The sequence below is a fragment of the Antechinus flavipes genome, chromosome 2 (genome assembly GCF_016432865.1).
Source record: "Antechinus flavipes isolate AdamAnt ecotype Samford, QLD, Australia chromosome 2, AdamAnt_v2, whole genome shotgun sequence".
Lineage (NCBI taxonomy): Eukaryota > Metazoa > Chordata > Mammalia > Dasyuromorphia > Dasyuridae > Antechinus > Antechinus flavipes.
The window spans coordinates 522918184-522934598 of NC_067399.1; positions in this window are offsets into that span (position 1 = coordinate 522918184).

Consider the following 16415-nt stretch of genomic DNA (forward strand, 5'->3'; position numbering starts at 1 on the left):
TTCACCCCATAAATTATTTTCAAACGTTTCTATTTTTCTCTTACAGAGTCTAAATGCCTAAAGAAATAGTGCCTTTAAAGGGGGACTTAATTATAAAACAAAATGAAAACCAAACCAAAACAACTGCCCCCTCCCTTCCTGTGCTAATTTGTTTATTTTAGCTTTGGCATTTCACTTTGGATGCTTCTCTGGGTACTGACAGAATAAAGCTCTTAACTTTTCTTGAGGGTTCTTTTTTTCCTTCAGTTTCCATCTCTTAGACTCTCTCTTCTGGCTTTTTAAATTCATTTTTGCGTCCTTTATTCCCTTCACTTACTCTCCATCTGTTTCTTTGTTGCTTTTCCAGTTTTGGTTCATTCACTCACAAGTTACCCTCCCTATCTCCCTCAGTCTAGGTTGTGGGCCTCCTCCCTTAGTTGAAGAGCTCTAACAATCATCCTTGTGGCCTAGTCTGCCATGCATCAGGACATGGCAACCAGGACTGAGGAAGAAGGTAGATCTGGAAATCAGAAGATAGCTTTAAAATAAGAAGCAGAAGGATGCGGCATTCTGCAGTCAGAAGAAAGAAGTCTGGCTTTTGCATAGGATTTCTGTTTGGCTACCCAAAGAGGAGGGTGGGAGAGGAAAAATGCTATTTCCATATCTAAAGAGATAGGGTTAAGCCCAGTAAGAGGAAAGGTAAGAAGTGGTTGGGCATCAAACCCAGATGCTAAGGAAATCAACTGTTGATCAGTGCCTTTTTTTTTTTTTTAATTTATGGAATAAAACAAGTATTTCCGTTACAATGGATAATTATACATGAAACTGCAAATCTACTATGCACAATCTGCCATTCCTTTCAAATAGGTACCATTAGACACAAATAGATGAGTGTATTTTATGTATATATGTGTGTGTATGTATATATACATAAAAGTATCCTATACATACTACTTTGTGCAATTTTGCCTTATTTAAATCTAATTAAAGCCTGGAGGCTTCTCATATTGCCTATTTGCTTAGTTTTATTGCAGCCCAGAATTCCTGAGCTCAAGCTATCTACCAGCCCCAGGCTCAAGGATACTCAATTATCCCAGGCATTTGTTAAAGTCATTAGAGAAATAGAAGATTGATACCTCAGCTCATTTGCAAATAAATAACTTTTGTTACCAAAGAATAAAAGGGCAAAAAGAGAAATCATACAAACATTTAGATAATGAGGCATGATTAACAAAAGATTACTGAAAGGGAAAATTTGGGGAGTTAAGATGCATAAAAATTTAAGAAATGAAGTCAGTAGGAAGGGGACATAAGAACCAAAGGAGAAGAATTGAAATCAGCAAGAGAGCTGAAAACTTGTTCTGTTATAAGCTGCAAGATTTATTTTAATGGGTGCATAATTATTCATAAAGTATAGTATTTAATTGTTTAAAAACAGCTTTGGGCTCCAAACCTCTACTATTACTTTACAATGGGGGAAAATTTAGATTAGGTGTACAATATATTGTTCATCTTTTGTTTTTATAAATTTGACACAGTTCTTTATATATTTTAGAAATGAGACTTTTATAAGAGATATTGGTTGTAAAGATTTTTTCCCAGCTTTATACTTCCCTTTTAATCTTGTTTTTGTTGGTTTTATTTGTGCAAAACCTTTTTAATTTAATGTAATCAAAATTGTCCATTTTGCCTTTCTTAGTGTTCTCTAATACTTCTCTGGTCATAAATTCCTCCTTTCTCCAAAGATCTGATAGGTAAATTATCCTTTGTTCTCCTAATTTGTTTATAGTATCATCCTTTTGCCCAAATCATGTATCCATTTTGACTTTATTTTGGTATGGGATATGAGATGTAGGTCTGTGCTATTTTTCTGACATATTATTTTCCAATTTCCCCAGCAATTTTTGTCAACTAGTGAGTTCTTATTCCAGAAGCTGGAGTTTGGGGATTTATCAAATACTAGATTGCTATATCCCTTGTTTATTGTGTCTCATCTTTTATTTTTGAAGAGGACCAGTGATACCACAGGATGATATCTTGATTCATGCTTGAATTATATTTAAGAGAGGCAGAGTTGCACAAAGCTGTCAACTTTTTTCCAGTGTCATCAAAATCCAGTGGCAAGACAAAAGCCAGGAGACCAATAAATGGGGTTAAAGAGATCCCTATATTTTCAATTTTGTGGTGCCCCTTTCCCTGAGACTATGGCTACAAGATGAATTTAGGGATTGTAGAAAGAAGAGGAAACAGCTCCTTGATTGTATTGTTCATCTAGGCAGACTAGGGTCAGGATGGCTGAGTGGTATAAAGCAGAGGTGTCAAACTCCCCCTCTTGAGTGCTGCTGAATCAGACTAAAATGTATTTAGGAAATGTTTAATAAAATAAAAATAAAATACAGCATTAATTTGTGATTTTCTAAGTCAATATACAGTTTGCAGGGATCCCTTTCTATTTTAGCTTGACTCCACTAAGATAATAGACCATGTTAAAATTGTGTTGTGTGTTCAAATCTTTTTTTAAAAAATTTTATTTTATTTAATAATAACTTTGTATTGACAGAATCCATGCCAGGGTAATCTTTTACAACATTATCCCTTGCACTCGCTTATGTTTCATCCTTTCCCTTCCCTCCCTCCATCCCCCCCCCCCCAAGATGGCAAGCAGTCCTATATATTGTGTTCAAATCTTATTTCTGACATCAAATTTTCTCCTTTTCCTATTCCTCTACCAGACCCTGCCCAGTGTAAGAGTTTCTTGATTTTTGGTGTGTTGGGATTCAGAACTGTGTGAATGGCTAGATACAAAAAAATATTTGTCAATGGTTTGATGGTCCCTGAGAAGTAGAACCTCAGGGGTCTGTTAATGACTCTGTGCTGTTTAATATTTTTATAAACAACTTGGATAGAGAACAGGGCTGAATGGAGCATGTACCAAGATGACGTTTCTGTTTCTGGCAGACCTTGCACGTATGACTTGGCATAGGGGAGACTAGGTGCTTCGAGAATGACAAACAACTTGGATGCTTCCTGTCAGCTCCATGTGACTCAGCACTTTGGGACCTTCAGAGACAATGAAGCATTTCCCTTTTTGACTTTTGACTACTGAACAGGAAGAACCAATGACTCTATGAAACTTTTTTAAGAGTGATTTGTGTTGTAGGGTTTGTGGGAAGAAAAACATACGAGTGCATTGGTGGTGAAGTTATGAATCATTGCAACCATTTTGGAAACATTTGAAATAATTCCCATAATATGCTAAAAAAAAAAAAAAAACAACCCTGTTTTTTTACCCAGTGATTCCATCATTAGACTTATAGCTCAAAGAGTCTCTTGATAAGAAGACAGAACTCAAATACAACAAAATATTTATTGTCATTTTTGTGTGTGTGTGATAGCAAAGGATCAGAAATGAGGCAGTTCTCTATTAGGGAATGGCTAAAATTATGGTACATTAATGTGATGTTACTATTCTCTTGAGAAATGACAAATGTGACAAATACAGAGAAGTATGGAAAGACTTACATGAAATAGTGCATGAATGAAGTAAGCAGAGCCAAGAAAGCAATATATGACTAAAATAATGCAAATGGAAAGAACCACAACCACAAAACAACCAAAAATGAATGTTGCAAAATTGCAAAGAACAAATATGTCTCTAAAGAAGAGATATGAGAAGGCATTATCCCTCAATCTTTGTAGAGGTTGGAGATCTACAGATGTAGAATAGCACATGCATTTTTAGACTTCTTGATGTGTTGATCAATTATGCTGATTTTCCCCCATCCTTCTTTTTCCTTCTTTTTTTGCCTTTAAAAAAAATACTCTTTATTAAGGGATGGCTCTCTGGGAAAAGGAGAAGGGATATGAGGGGAAATTATGGTGATATCAAAAGCCAAAAGATATTAATAAATTTTTTTTAAAGGAATGAGTCCATCCTTGGTCTTTCTTCCCAAAATGGATATGTCTGAGCATGGAGGCTGCTTTGTGAATTTGAGAGATTTAGTGGTCCAGAGATTGAATGGATCTGATTTGCTAGAAAGAGATATTCCATGTATTAGAGAGGATATCTTGGGCAGGAAAAGGCTCAAAACCTGGCTTGACTTGCCAGGGACTTAAAGAGAAGCAATATGGGGCTGAAGTGAAATATTAAATGCCTAACCAGCACTCCAATAAACTCTGTGTTTAGATGATTTTAAGCAATCTTTCATTAAACAGTAGTTAGTCCTGCCATTTGTTTCTATTAAATGTGTGCATGTACACATATACACATGTGTGTACTTAACATTTCTTTTGTGTAATAAATGTCCTTTATTGAGTATCTTTCTGCTTGCTCTTTTGAGAGATCCTGAACCATAACCTAAATTTTAATAATAATCATCATATTTTTCCCCTACCTCTGTGTTGGCCATTCTGGTGAGTATACCTGAGGGACATTCCTTTGACTTCTTGTGTCCTACCCCCTTGGAAAATTAAGTCTTAATGGTGCTTTTAATGCCTTTTATGGAAATAGCCTACCTGCATGGATAGGGTCTTAGGATACCATTCCAACCATAAACGGTCTGTCCCAGGCATTTGATGTTATAGAATGTGTGGTAAAATTTATGTTCAGGTACTGGTTGGATTACATTGGCTCAGAGGCCATATTCAATTTAGAAATTCTGTGATCAAAAGTATAGACTCAAAACATAAATTCGTTTTAAAAATTTATAAAACAAAATGTCTTCCCTTCGTACCCCAAACTTCCTGGATCTTGGCTGGCATTGTTGCCTATTAATAATCCAAATCATATTTTGTGCTGTTGTTCCTCAAATAATAGTCTCTCTTTTTCTCTGCTCCTCTGTTACTTCATATTTATTACTTTGGGGGATTGATAGAAGCAAAATATGGAATTTATTTTAATATAGTTTAAGGAGTTAAAAATTCTAGTCTATTATCTCATATCTGTAGGAAAGGCTGCATTCCATCCATTCTACCAAAAGACAGATGGATAAAAAGGAAATTCATTCCTTTTCAGAAAAGAAGGCTCTTTAACCACACTTTAATATATTCAATTGATTTGCAATTCTGTTTTCTGGTTTTTTTTTTTTTTTTTTTTTAAGAGTCTGTCATCTTATCTCATACAATGGCCAGTTTTATGGGCCCAGCTTCTGCTGAATGTGGATGTTTTGATCTACCCTTTTTTGAATCTGGGTCGCTTCAGGTGAGCCTAGTGGTTTTCCATATCCAGAAGCTCACTATGTTGATACCAGACGGGGTTAACACCAATTGGCATTAGACCTAATTAGTTCAGAATTCCTGAACTCAAGTGATGCATCACTCTCAGCCTTCCCAGTAGCGGGGATTACAGGTGTTGCTAATGGACCTGGTAGGTTTTTTTTTTTTTTTCTAAATCCTGTCAGTGAGCCTATTTTCTCTGTGTCCCGGTCTCAATGGAAACTAAATGAACTACTTCTTTAGTATTTTTACTAAATACTATCTGGAGCCATCATCAAAGACAAATATGACTAGGAAAGGAGATGGGATAATCATTAGTGAGAGAGATAACAAACTGTCTGAGGGCATACTGGTAACCATATATCAAAACACTCAGAGAAAGGCGTCTAGTGTGTTGGATGGATTCTAACTTTGACACTACTAGCAGTCACTTAAGATCCTTAATCTTCAGTCTCTTCATTTATGCAGTGGATGTCATAATAACTAATCTCAAAATTGTTGTGAGGAAAGAACTTTGTAGCTTTAAAGAGTTATCATTTTTGAAGAACTTGTGGAAAGACATTGACAAGAATCATATAAGACAATAACAATTGATGAGTATTGTGTTGTAGTGAAGAGATCCATAGGAGGATGTGGGCTTGTAGAGGAAGGAGAAATAATGCCTTCCTTCAAGAAGCTGATCATACCATAAGGATAAAATGACAAATACAAATCTAAGTGTCCAAACCCTTTACCTATAAAATCCAACTGCAGACATATAGGTACCTGTATAAGTAGGAAGAAGAGTTGACTCTGAGTAATGAGGACCTAAAACTATTCCCAAGGCCAGCACCCTTATTCACATGCCACAAACACACTGCTTTTCTAAACACATTGAACTGAGGTCCTGCAGTTATTGTGCTGAGGCAAGAGACTTGGAAATAGACCAAAGCTTTCTAGTGGAGGAGTCCAAAGTCTCCCATGATAGAAATAAAGTGAGAGAGTGAGAATCGACTTGTTTGTATTTCAGCTGGGACTGGGATGGGAAATCCTATTCCTCAATTAGAAGTTTTACTCTGGGCTTTGCAAGGTAGGGAGGGAAGGCTCAAGAGGAATACTTAATTAAGGACTATTTCCTTCTAACACTCTTAAAGCTAGCAATTCTTAGTAGCTTAATAACAGCAACAATAATATTAATGTAGTATTTTAAGTTTACAAAGCATTTTATATAGATTATCTCACTTGATTCTCACAATACCTCTGAAATTTAGGTATTCACTACATTTTATAGATGAGGAAACAGATTGAGAGATGTAAAATGACTTGCTCAATTATCTCACTTGATTCTCACAATAACTCTGAAATTTAGGTATTCACTACATTTTATAGATGAGGAAACAGATTGAGAGATGTAAAATGACTTGCTCAAGGTCATATAGCTACTAAGTGTCTGAGGTAGGGTTTGAACTAAGGTCTTTATGACCCCAAGTCCAATGCTTATCTATGATACTCAATCATCAAATATCCAACTAACCTCCCTTAGGCTGAAAGATCATTAACACATAAACAAGTCTTTGGAGGTGAGGAAGGTAAGAGAAACAACAAAATAACTTCTAAATTTAATATTTGAATCCAAGAATTTCTCTTGTCTTTATAATCCAAGAGATGAAAAAGTCCTAATGTCTAATGAATTGGGAATTCTGTTAGCTCTGCCTTATGCGATCAAAACTCACGGTGTATAGGGAGATATTGGGACCTACATTAGCTGACTCAGTTACCAAAAGTAATACTAATAAATTCTGATAGCTAACATTTATATAGAGTTTACTATGTGCCAGGCTTTGTACTAAGAGCTTTAGTTTATTTATTCAACCCTGAGAGGCAGGTGATATTATTATCTCCATTTTACAGATGAGGAAACCGGCAAATAGAGGTTAAAGAACTTTGTCTAATATCACACAATGGGTGAATGTCTGAGACTAGATTTGAATTGAGATCTTCCTCACTGTGACATCTAACTGTCCTATAGTAGAAATCTCTACTAAAAACCTATTCCAATGCTTTATTGTCACATTGGGATTGCAAAAATTGTTCTTGGTGGATAGTATTGATATTTGCCAGTGTGTTTCCATGAGTTTCCATACTCACCAATAAAAGAGATGACACTAATGTCTGTAGTACCTACTTCCTAGGCTGGTTGGGTGGCCCGGATGAGATAATCAATGTCTTTGCAAACTTTAAAATGCCACGTAAATGTTAGCTATTATTACCATTATGTAGGAGACATGTGCCAGGAGGATGCATGCCAAAAAAAGATCTTAAAGGAATTGGGTCAACTCCTCCCTTCCTGGCTGTACTGGCCAGAACAGGGCTTGAGCCCTCAGTGCAGGATGGGAGTCAGTGATGATGCTCATTGCTGAGAAGAGTGCCGATGGGGGACCTGGGACAACTTGGGAGCTGTTGGAACTAGGAGGATGGGGGGACCTTAGCTAAGACGAGGTGATGGTAACATAGAGCCAAGATTTTGGCAACTGATTTTGAAGCAAGGAAATGAGCAATGAATGAAACAGGGAGTGGGGAAGGCAAAGAATAATGGTTACTTGACCTATTCTAGGAACTGTGTACAAGGCAGGAACTTGACTAATTGGTGCCATGAATTTGGGAGAGCAGACCTTGAGAGAAGAAATAGGTACTTATTGAGAGAAGAGCCAGTATTATTCCTTTTATTATTATTATTACTACTAAAAGTAATTATAATAATAAATAATAGCTAATATTTATAGAATACTTATATTAAAAATACTGTATTAAGCACTTTACAATTATTATCTTATTTTCTTATATCAATCTGCAGAAATAGGTACTATTATTATCCTCATTTTACAGAAAAGAAAACTTGCAAATAGAGGTTAAATAACTTGCCCAGGGTCACACAGCTAGTAAGTATGTAATAATAAAGCCAAATTTTCATAGTAATAAAACTTAATTCAAATGAAAGTTTTTAATAAACCTGTTGAAAATTTTGTATAGAGTGCTTTTAAGAGGCTGGGAGGACTCTGAGACTATGATGATAATAGCTAACATTTATATAATGCTTTAAAATTTGAAGAGCACTTTACAGAAATGATCTCTAAGTACTATTATTATCCTGTCTTTATAGATGAGGAAAATTAAGACTGAAAGGATAAGGTAGTAGCTAAGGGCCATACAGTTACTAAGCATGAAGCTAGATAGGAATTCAGGTATTCATGATTCCAAGTCCAGCAGTTTATCACTATGGCATCTCATTGCCGAATATTCCCACATTTTCCTTGGGTGAATCCAAGATGGACCAAACCAATGATATTAAGATACCTTCAGTATTAAGACCAGTACATATGAGTCAAAACAAAAAATAATGACAAATAAAACTAGTGACATAACATTTATGTAACACTTTTAAGATCTTCAACACTTCCCTCACAACAAATTTGTGAGAGAAATAATCCAAGTTTTTATTCCCATTTTATTGAGGAAACAGCCTCAGAATACTTAATTGGCTTGCCCATCATTTTGCTAGTAAGTAGTTGAGGCAGATTCAAATCCAGACTTCACATTCCAAGATACAGTCATTATGTCACATAAATTATGGCAGGTCTTATCAAGCTGAAAAAGCTTTGAAAACAAGCCAGGCAAGAGACTTTCATCTAAGGACCCATTAGCTAAACTTAGCGCAGCTTAAAATCAGAGAGATGGACATCACATGATGAATATTGTTGGCCATAGTAACTCATTAAATTGTCTCCTGAGATATGGAAAGGTCAGAATTAGTGATATCTATGTCCTATATCTTCTCTCTCTCTCTCTCTCTCTCTCTCTCTCTCTCTCTCTCTCTCTCTCTCTCTCTCTCTCTCTCTTCTCTCTCTCTCTATTTTTCTCTCTCTCTCTCCTCTTTCTCCCTCCCTCTTTCCTTCTTCCCTCTTTCTCTCTTTTCCCCCTCTCATCTAGCTAGTTCTTTGTGTCCATCATCTATTTCTATCTGTATTTCTATTTTTATCAGCATTATTCTGCCCTCACTCTGTGCCTCCCAATCCTCTGTGTGTGTGTGTGTGTGTGTGTGTGTAGATTAGAGGTAAGTTAATAGAGGTGGTAGAAAATCAAACCTAAAGCTATAGAGTGTGACAAATCCTTAAAAGTCAATTCTGAGAATGTATGCTTTTTTTTTTTTTTCTGGGAAATGAATCACCTTATTTGAAAGCCCTGCCTGTTCTCTTCCACTGAAGAACTTCTTGATTTCTCTGTTGCTTTCTTTTATTCTACCTTATATTGGGTTTATTTGTATAGTATTGTATCATCTCTCCTAGATTGTAAGCTTCTTGGGGGCAAGATTGTATCAGTTTTTATCTTTGTAACCTAGGCAAGTCAATGTATAGAGAACATTGGGTTGTCAGGAAGATCTGAGTTCAAATATGGTGTCAGACAATTAATAGCTGTGTCACCCTGGTCAAGTCACTTAAACTCTAAAACCTCAGTTTTCTAATCTGTAAAATGTGAATGATTTTAGTCATCCTCACTCATAAAACCAATCCTAGTGGAGGAAAGAGTTCTTTTGGAAACCAGAGGCTACAAACATGGATATTCCCCAGTCACTCTTGGTGCTTTCCCCTTCCACCTCCCTCTTCAGGATGGAGGGACTAATCTTATCAACTTTACATCATTCTGACTGTCACTTTGTGTGCTCTTCATGTAATAGGTGCTTTTAATAAATGGAGAATTGAATTTGTGATTTTTGGAAGGAGATTCTGACCAATCCCAGGAAATGGAAGAATTTGTCAAGTTGAGTTTTCAATAAGCATTTATCAAGTACCAACCATGCCAATCACTATGCTAAACATGGTGGGTAAAAAGAAAGATAAAACTAAATTCTTCCAGCATTTATGTTCTAATACGGGAGTCAACATACAAACAACTATGTACAAATGAAATATGTATAGGATAAATTGGAGATTACCCCAGGGGGAATGCACAAACATTACTTTGGATCGGGAAATGATTCTTGCTGAGAATTGAGACTTGAAAGATGCTAAGAGGCAGAAGAGAGGAAGTTTAAAAGCCCTTCTTTATTGATGTTAACTCTAAAATAACACAATGGGGATTTCTATAGTGTTTTGATAACTATTTGAATATAATTAATTTCTTTTGTAATTTTATCTTTTTTATTTTATGTATTTAAAAATATTATTCTGAGAAGTTCATAGACTGCCAAAGAGATCCATGACATTATAAGGAAATTGAGGCTAGATTTAGCCATATATCACAACATGGATATGATTGAGAAGGCAGATACATCCCTTAGGTTCAGCAGCTAATGAAGAAAAACATCTTTCCTTCTCTCAATTTCCTGAACATATTCATTTGGCAGTTTGGTGTGTGTGTGTGTGTGTGTGTGTTTTATAGAGAGACCACTGTTGATAACTGTTCACACAGATGAAAAAGGCCATCTTTGTGTTCCAGGTAACTGTTTTGTTCAATTTGGTAAAATTCCCAATGATTTCCAGGTCATTGTACAGCTGGTTAACTTGATCTAGGGCCCAGTACTGATTTCATATAAGTGAAAGTGGAACATTTCTGAGGTATGTAACAAATCTCCCTGTCTAGGATGATAGAGCAACATTTCCTGACAACCAGGGGTAGCATCTGACTCCCAAGGTCCCAGCACCCTGTAGCCAATGATGTGATCTTTGACAGAGAAACAGGTAGTGATTTCTGGGACTGGTCATTCCTTCCTCTGGCTCTGAAGAGGTCTGTAAAGGGCACTGAATACAGTTATTATCCCCAATAATTTTCTGTTTCCATGGCAGTGAGGGCTTAAATGAGTTATAACTAGGAGTTCTTTGGGGCAAATTGTTTATTGAAAAATAGGGGATACATCAATTGGAGAATGGTTGAGTAAATTGTGGTATATGAACATTATGGAATATTATTGTTCTGTAAGAAATGGCCAGCAGGATGAATATAGAGAGGACTGGTGAGACTTACATGAACTGATGCTAAGTGAAATGAGTAGAACCAGGAGATCATTATATACCTCAACAACGATACTGTATGAGGATGTATTCTGATGGAAGTGGATTTCTTTAATAAAGAGAGCTAATTCAGTTTCAATTGATCAAGGATGGACAGAAGCAGCTACACCCAAAGAAAGAACACTGGAAAATGAATACAAACTGCTTGCATTTGGTTATTTATACCTTCTGAATCCAATTTTCCCTGTGCAACAAGAGAACTGTTCGGTTCTGCACACATATATTGTATCTAGGATATACTGTAACCTATTTAACATGTAAAGGACTGCTTGCCATCTGGGGGAGGGGGTAGAGGGAGGGAGGGAAAAATCCGAACAAAAGTGAGTGCAAGGGATAATGTTGTAAAAAATTACCCTGGCATGGGTTCTGTCAATAAAAAGTTATTTTAAAAAAAAAGAAAAATGGGGGAGAGAGTGGAGAAAAATCCATCCTCCAAAGATGAGGTTTTCTCTTTTAGACTAGGTGAAAATTCCTTTTCCCTGCTATCTCTTACCAAGTCTCCATTCTCATCCACTTTACTTCTGTATATCATGATTTCTTTATGGGTTTTCTCTTGTAGACCCCCAATTCTACTTTTAAATTTCCCTTTGTCTTAAATATATTCATTATATCATTTCTTGTACTCAGAGAAAGGTGGCTCCTCTCAGGAATAGCTAAATTTCTGACTGTTCTATGTAGTACTAAGTGAGCCTTCTTTCATATTTCTGACAATAAACTAGGATGAGATCTATTTCTTGCTATTCATTACTACTTTTTGACCCTTTCTATAACACCATCACTTAGTAACTTCTCCTTGGAAGTTCACTCTTCCTTCATCACTCTATCTATATCCTGGATGCTGTTATCTACGTGTCCTCAAGCAATTTTTCATCCTTTAAGTTCAGCACCTGGTTCAGTCTTGCACTTAAATCTATACCCTAATTCATGGGAAATCCTTTTTTGATATTCCTCCCAAATACTCTGTCCTTCCCCCTCTTCACTAGGAACTGATCCTAAGCTACCTTTCCCTAGAACATCACATTTCTACATGCTATTTGTTCTTGGGGTGATGGAGAGCTATACCACCCTTCTCTTTACTTGAGTAAATCTTTCGCCTGCTCCCCATTCCTGTCCCCCAAAGAAATATAACTCTTATTCCCAGGAGACCTTTCAGCCCTGAAATACACCCCCATCTCCATCCTGTCCTTATCTTCTGATCTCTGCTATCCTAATTCCTAACTTTCTCAGTGCTCCTTCTTTATTCCACTGGTACAAGCCAATGGAAGACCTCAAGAAACTGAAACTGAGGTCTGTAACTTGCAGTGCAGCACCTTCCCCTTCCCCCAGAGGCCAGTGTACAATGTAGCTGACCAGCTTAATTATAGCAATGAGTATCAAATATCTTTATAAGGCCAAGTTCCATGTTGTCTTCTCCTGATGGAATATAAGCTCCTTTAGAGCAAGAGCTGGGTGATTTGGGGAGGGAATGGGGGAAAGGAGGATGTCATTTCTCCAGTATCAAGCATAGTGCCCAACACTTAAAACTGGAGTAATGTTCTAGGGGCTGAGGCATAGGATATTAAAAATGCTTATAAGAGATAAAATTTTATGTACTCTGTAGCTGGATGTGACTATTTATTATAGGTTCTAGGAAATCCAACATAATATATTTAGCATGTTTAACCAAAGCAATTCATTAATCTTAGTGGATAATATCTAAATAGTTAATTTAGTTATCTTTTAAATATTTGAAAGCTGAAAATGGAAAAAAAAAAATCCAGCAACTGAAAAACTGTATATTGTGTCCCAGGCAACTGTTTTATTTAGTTTGGGGAAATGCCAAAGCATTTCCAGGTCACCAAACAGCTGACTAACCTGAACCAGGGGCCCAGGGAGCTACAAAGATGTTTAAAGCCAGTTCTCCTGTGTAAGCAAGTCTGGGATATCTATTGGTGCCTCGACCTGCAGTTATTGAATTTAGTTGGTTGAACCTATTGCAATAAAAGCATCTATATTTAAGTGATCTATTAGACTGGTCACAGAAGACCTTAGTGTGATCCCCCAAAAGATGAATGAATATAGAAGTGTAACCTTCAGATGCCTCAGGATAGGAGAGCTACAAGTGAGCAGGGGAATTGGCACATAAGGAGAGAAGAACACAAGGAGGATAATAGGATGGAGTCAGTCTCCAAGTAGGAAAAGGCAAAAGCTTATTCTTCATACATAATAGTGGGACATAATTTACTATGTGCTTTCTAACTTAGGGATACCATGAACTTCTATTCGGAGTATGAAACACAAATCCAGAATGTGGAAATGGAAAAAGTCATGAAGTACAAAAAGATACTGTCACCTTGGAATGCTATTAGGAAGAATACTATCAGAGACTGGCACTTTGATATTTGGGGATAATTGGGATTCTCTTGCTCTATATAAAGCTAGACTTATTGAGAGACCATCTTGTTTTCTGTTATTGGTTTATGCAATCAGACCTATGAATTCTTGTAGTGTTGAAAGGTCAGAAGTCACTATGAAAATGGCCTATTCCTTAGAATAAGAAAATATTTCCCCGAAGTTATTCTCTTATGCATAATTCTCTTTTACACAATTTTTGACTCAACTCAGTGATGATGGATGGATGTGCCTAAAATAATAAAAAATAAAAATATCTGCTTTTTTTCCCCAATAAAGATGAGGTGGAGGTGAAAGTTGTTGTCTGTCATTGGATTTCATTTAAAAGTGGAATATTCAGAGATAGCATGTATGGTAAATTACTTTGTAACCATAAAGAATTACTTTGTAATCATGTTGTTTTTATTATGTTAATATTTGCCCCAGATTCATCTATTAAATGCAACCAAATCAATGGAAATTTTCTTTTAGACCAGACAATTTCGGGTTTGTTAAAAGACCTGTTCTAGTGTTCGTGTAGGTTCTGGTATTCAGTGTATTGATGGACTCATAGATATTGCTTAATTTAGACAGTTGTGAGATCTTTTTAAGAAAAGTCTTGCTGTACGTCATATTATTTTTTAATTCCACCTTGCATTTTGAATTTCAAAGTTTCTCCCTTAAAATTCATGGTTTTGGATTCCTGATTCAAGATCCTCAATTATCAGGTCTTAACTTAGTGGGGTCTTTATGGTTTGTTTCTTTTTAGAATTTTAATTAATGTCTTTTAATATAATTGGTACCCTATGTAGTTTATTTTATATATTTAAACACATTCCAAGAAGTCCAAAAAAGATTAAGAACCATGTCTTAGATCATTGAATAACTAGTACTACTTCCTTGGGCCATCACCTGAACTCAGACTTCCTGAATGTCAATTCTCTTTCTAGTACAATAAATTATCTTAAAGTGGTGATGTCAAACAAATAGAAATGGATCCTTGGAAGTTGCATATTAACTTAAAAAACCACAAATTAATATTTTTATGTATTTTTAAAAATATTTCTCAATTACATTTTAATCCAATTCTGGTTGAGTATTCCTGCTGCTGTTGCCCAAATTTGACATGTCTGCCTTAAAGCATCACAGAAATGTGGGATTATCATAATTGATAAGGAGCCAGATATTCCCTAGACAGAAGTAATGATATATCTATACATTCAAATCATTCCAAAGTCTTAATATAAGTGATGATTTTCAACATTTTTAAATGAGTCCAGAGATGCATCCCTAGGGAAAAGAGAATAACATTTGTTTCCTAATAATGAGGGCATCTTGCGTTCCTACCCCTCCCTTAATAAAAAGAAGAATCTTGTCAATTAACTTAGTTTTCTGATCTGAATGTAAGAGATTAGGTTGTCGAAAACCTCCAGAAGGAAACTCTATGTAGGGTTATTTAATTTAAAAGTTGGTTCTCTTGACTTTCTATTTAAAAAAAATAATTCTCCTGAGATAATGTGTGGAATAGTCTTGCAACCAGATAGGCCGGGGTTTTTAAGCCATGCTTGTTGATATGTGACAACTTGGTGATTATTTACCCTCTTCAGGTAATTCTTTGAGATTAGGCAGAATGGTAGGGAGGAAAGTGGTTCACGTGCTTCTAGAGTAAGGGTATATGGGTTCAAATTTGGCCTTTAAAACTTTCCACAGACAACTCACTTAAGCTTTTTGGGCTTTTGTTTTCTTATCTGTAAAATGAGTCATAGAGAGCTACATAGCCTTCTGGAGCCCTTCCATGATCTAAGTACCATAAAGACCTAAAAATTGCCTAAGTGTATAAATGGAGGGTGGCAGCTAGGTTGTGGAATAGAGAACTAGGCTTGGAATCAAGAAGATTCATTTTCATGAATTCAAATTTAATTTCAGACACAGCTGTATGATGCTAGGCAAGTCACTGTTTGCCTCAATTCCTCATTTGTAAAATGAGTTGGAGAAGGAAATGGTAATGCACTCCAGGATCTTTGTCAAGAAAACCCCCAAAAGGGGTCATGAAGAATTGGCCATGGCTGAAATGTCTCAACAACAAATAAATGGAGTTCCTATACTAAAGAAATTACAGATTCAAACAAAAAAAACAAACAAAAGCACACAAAAAAACAAAAATAAAATCAATTCTTCATTTGTTAGCTCTTTTTGGTTTTGATTTTTGTCTTTATAAAAAAAGTAAGAAGCCTATGAAGAACCAAGAAAATAGTTCTGTGACTGTAGAGGGCTGAAACTCTGAATCAGACAAGAGAGCACTTAAGGCTACCTATTCCATGTGAGATAATAGCCCTATTAGCATATATTTAGATGATGGCTCTCCTCACCATTAGTGCTTGCTGAATGTGTGGTAGTGAGATAAACTTAGGCAAGGATTGGGGAGCGGAGGGAGAGAAGTCAGAGTCACTTGGTGGCAGAACGAGGAGGAGAGAGGCTGGAGACTCTGGACTCCAGAAATGAGGATACATCTTTGGTAAGCCATGTGGCAGCTTGCCTGCTTCCTTCACTTCTCCCCTAAAGACCAAGGACTTTGATTTATCCTGACTCTGGTTGATCCCGAGGCCCTCCAGGGAGCTATCCTGTACTTTATATGTGACTTTAGATGGTCTGACCCCATTGCTAAGTGAAAACTGAAAGCAGATGTCCTAACCTGTGACTTAGCTTTGCCAGTTCTCATAGTTTTAAATAATGAACCAAGGCTTAGACATAGGCCTTTTTTTAAAGCAAGGACTAATGTCTTTTGCAAATGCTTTTTCAATGAAAAAT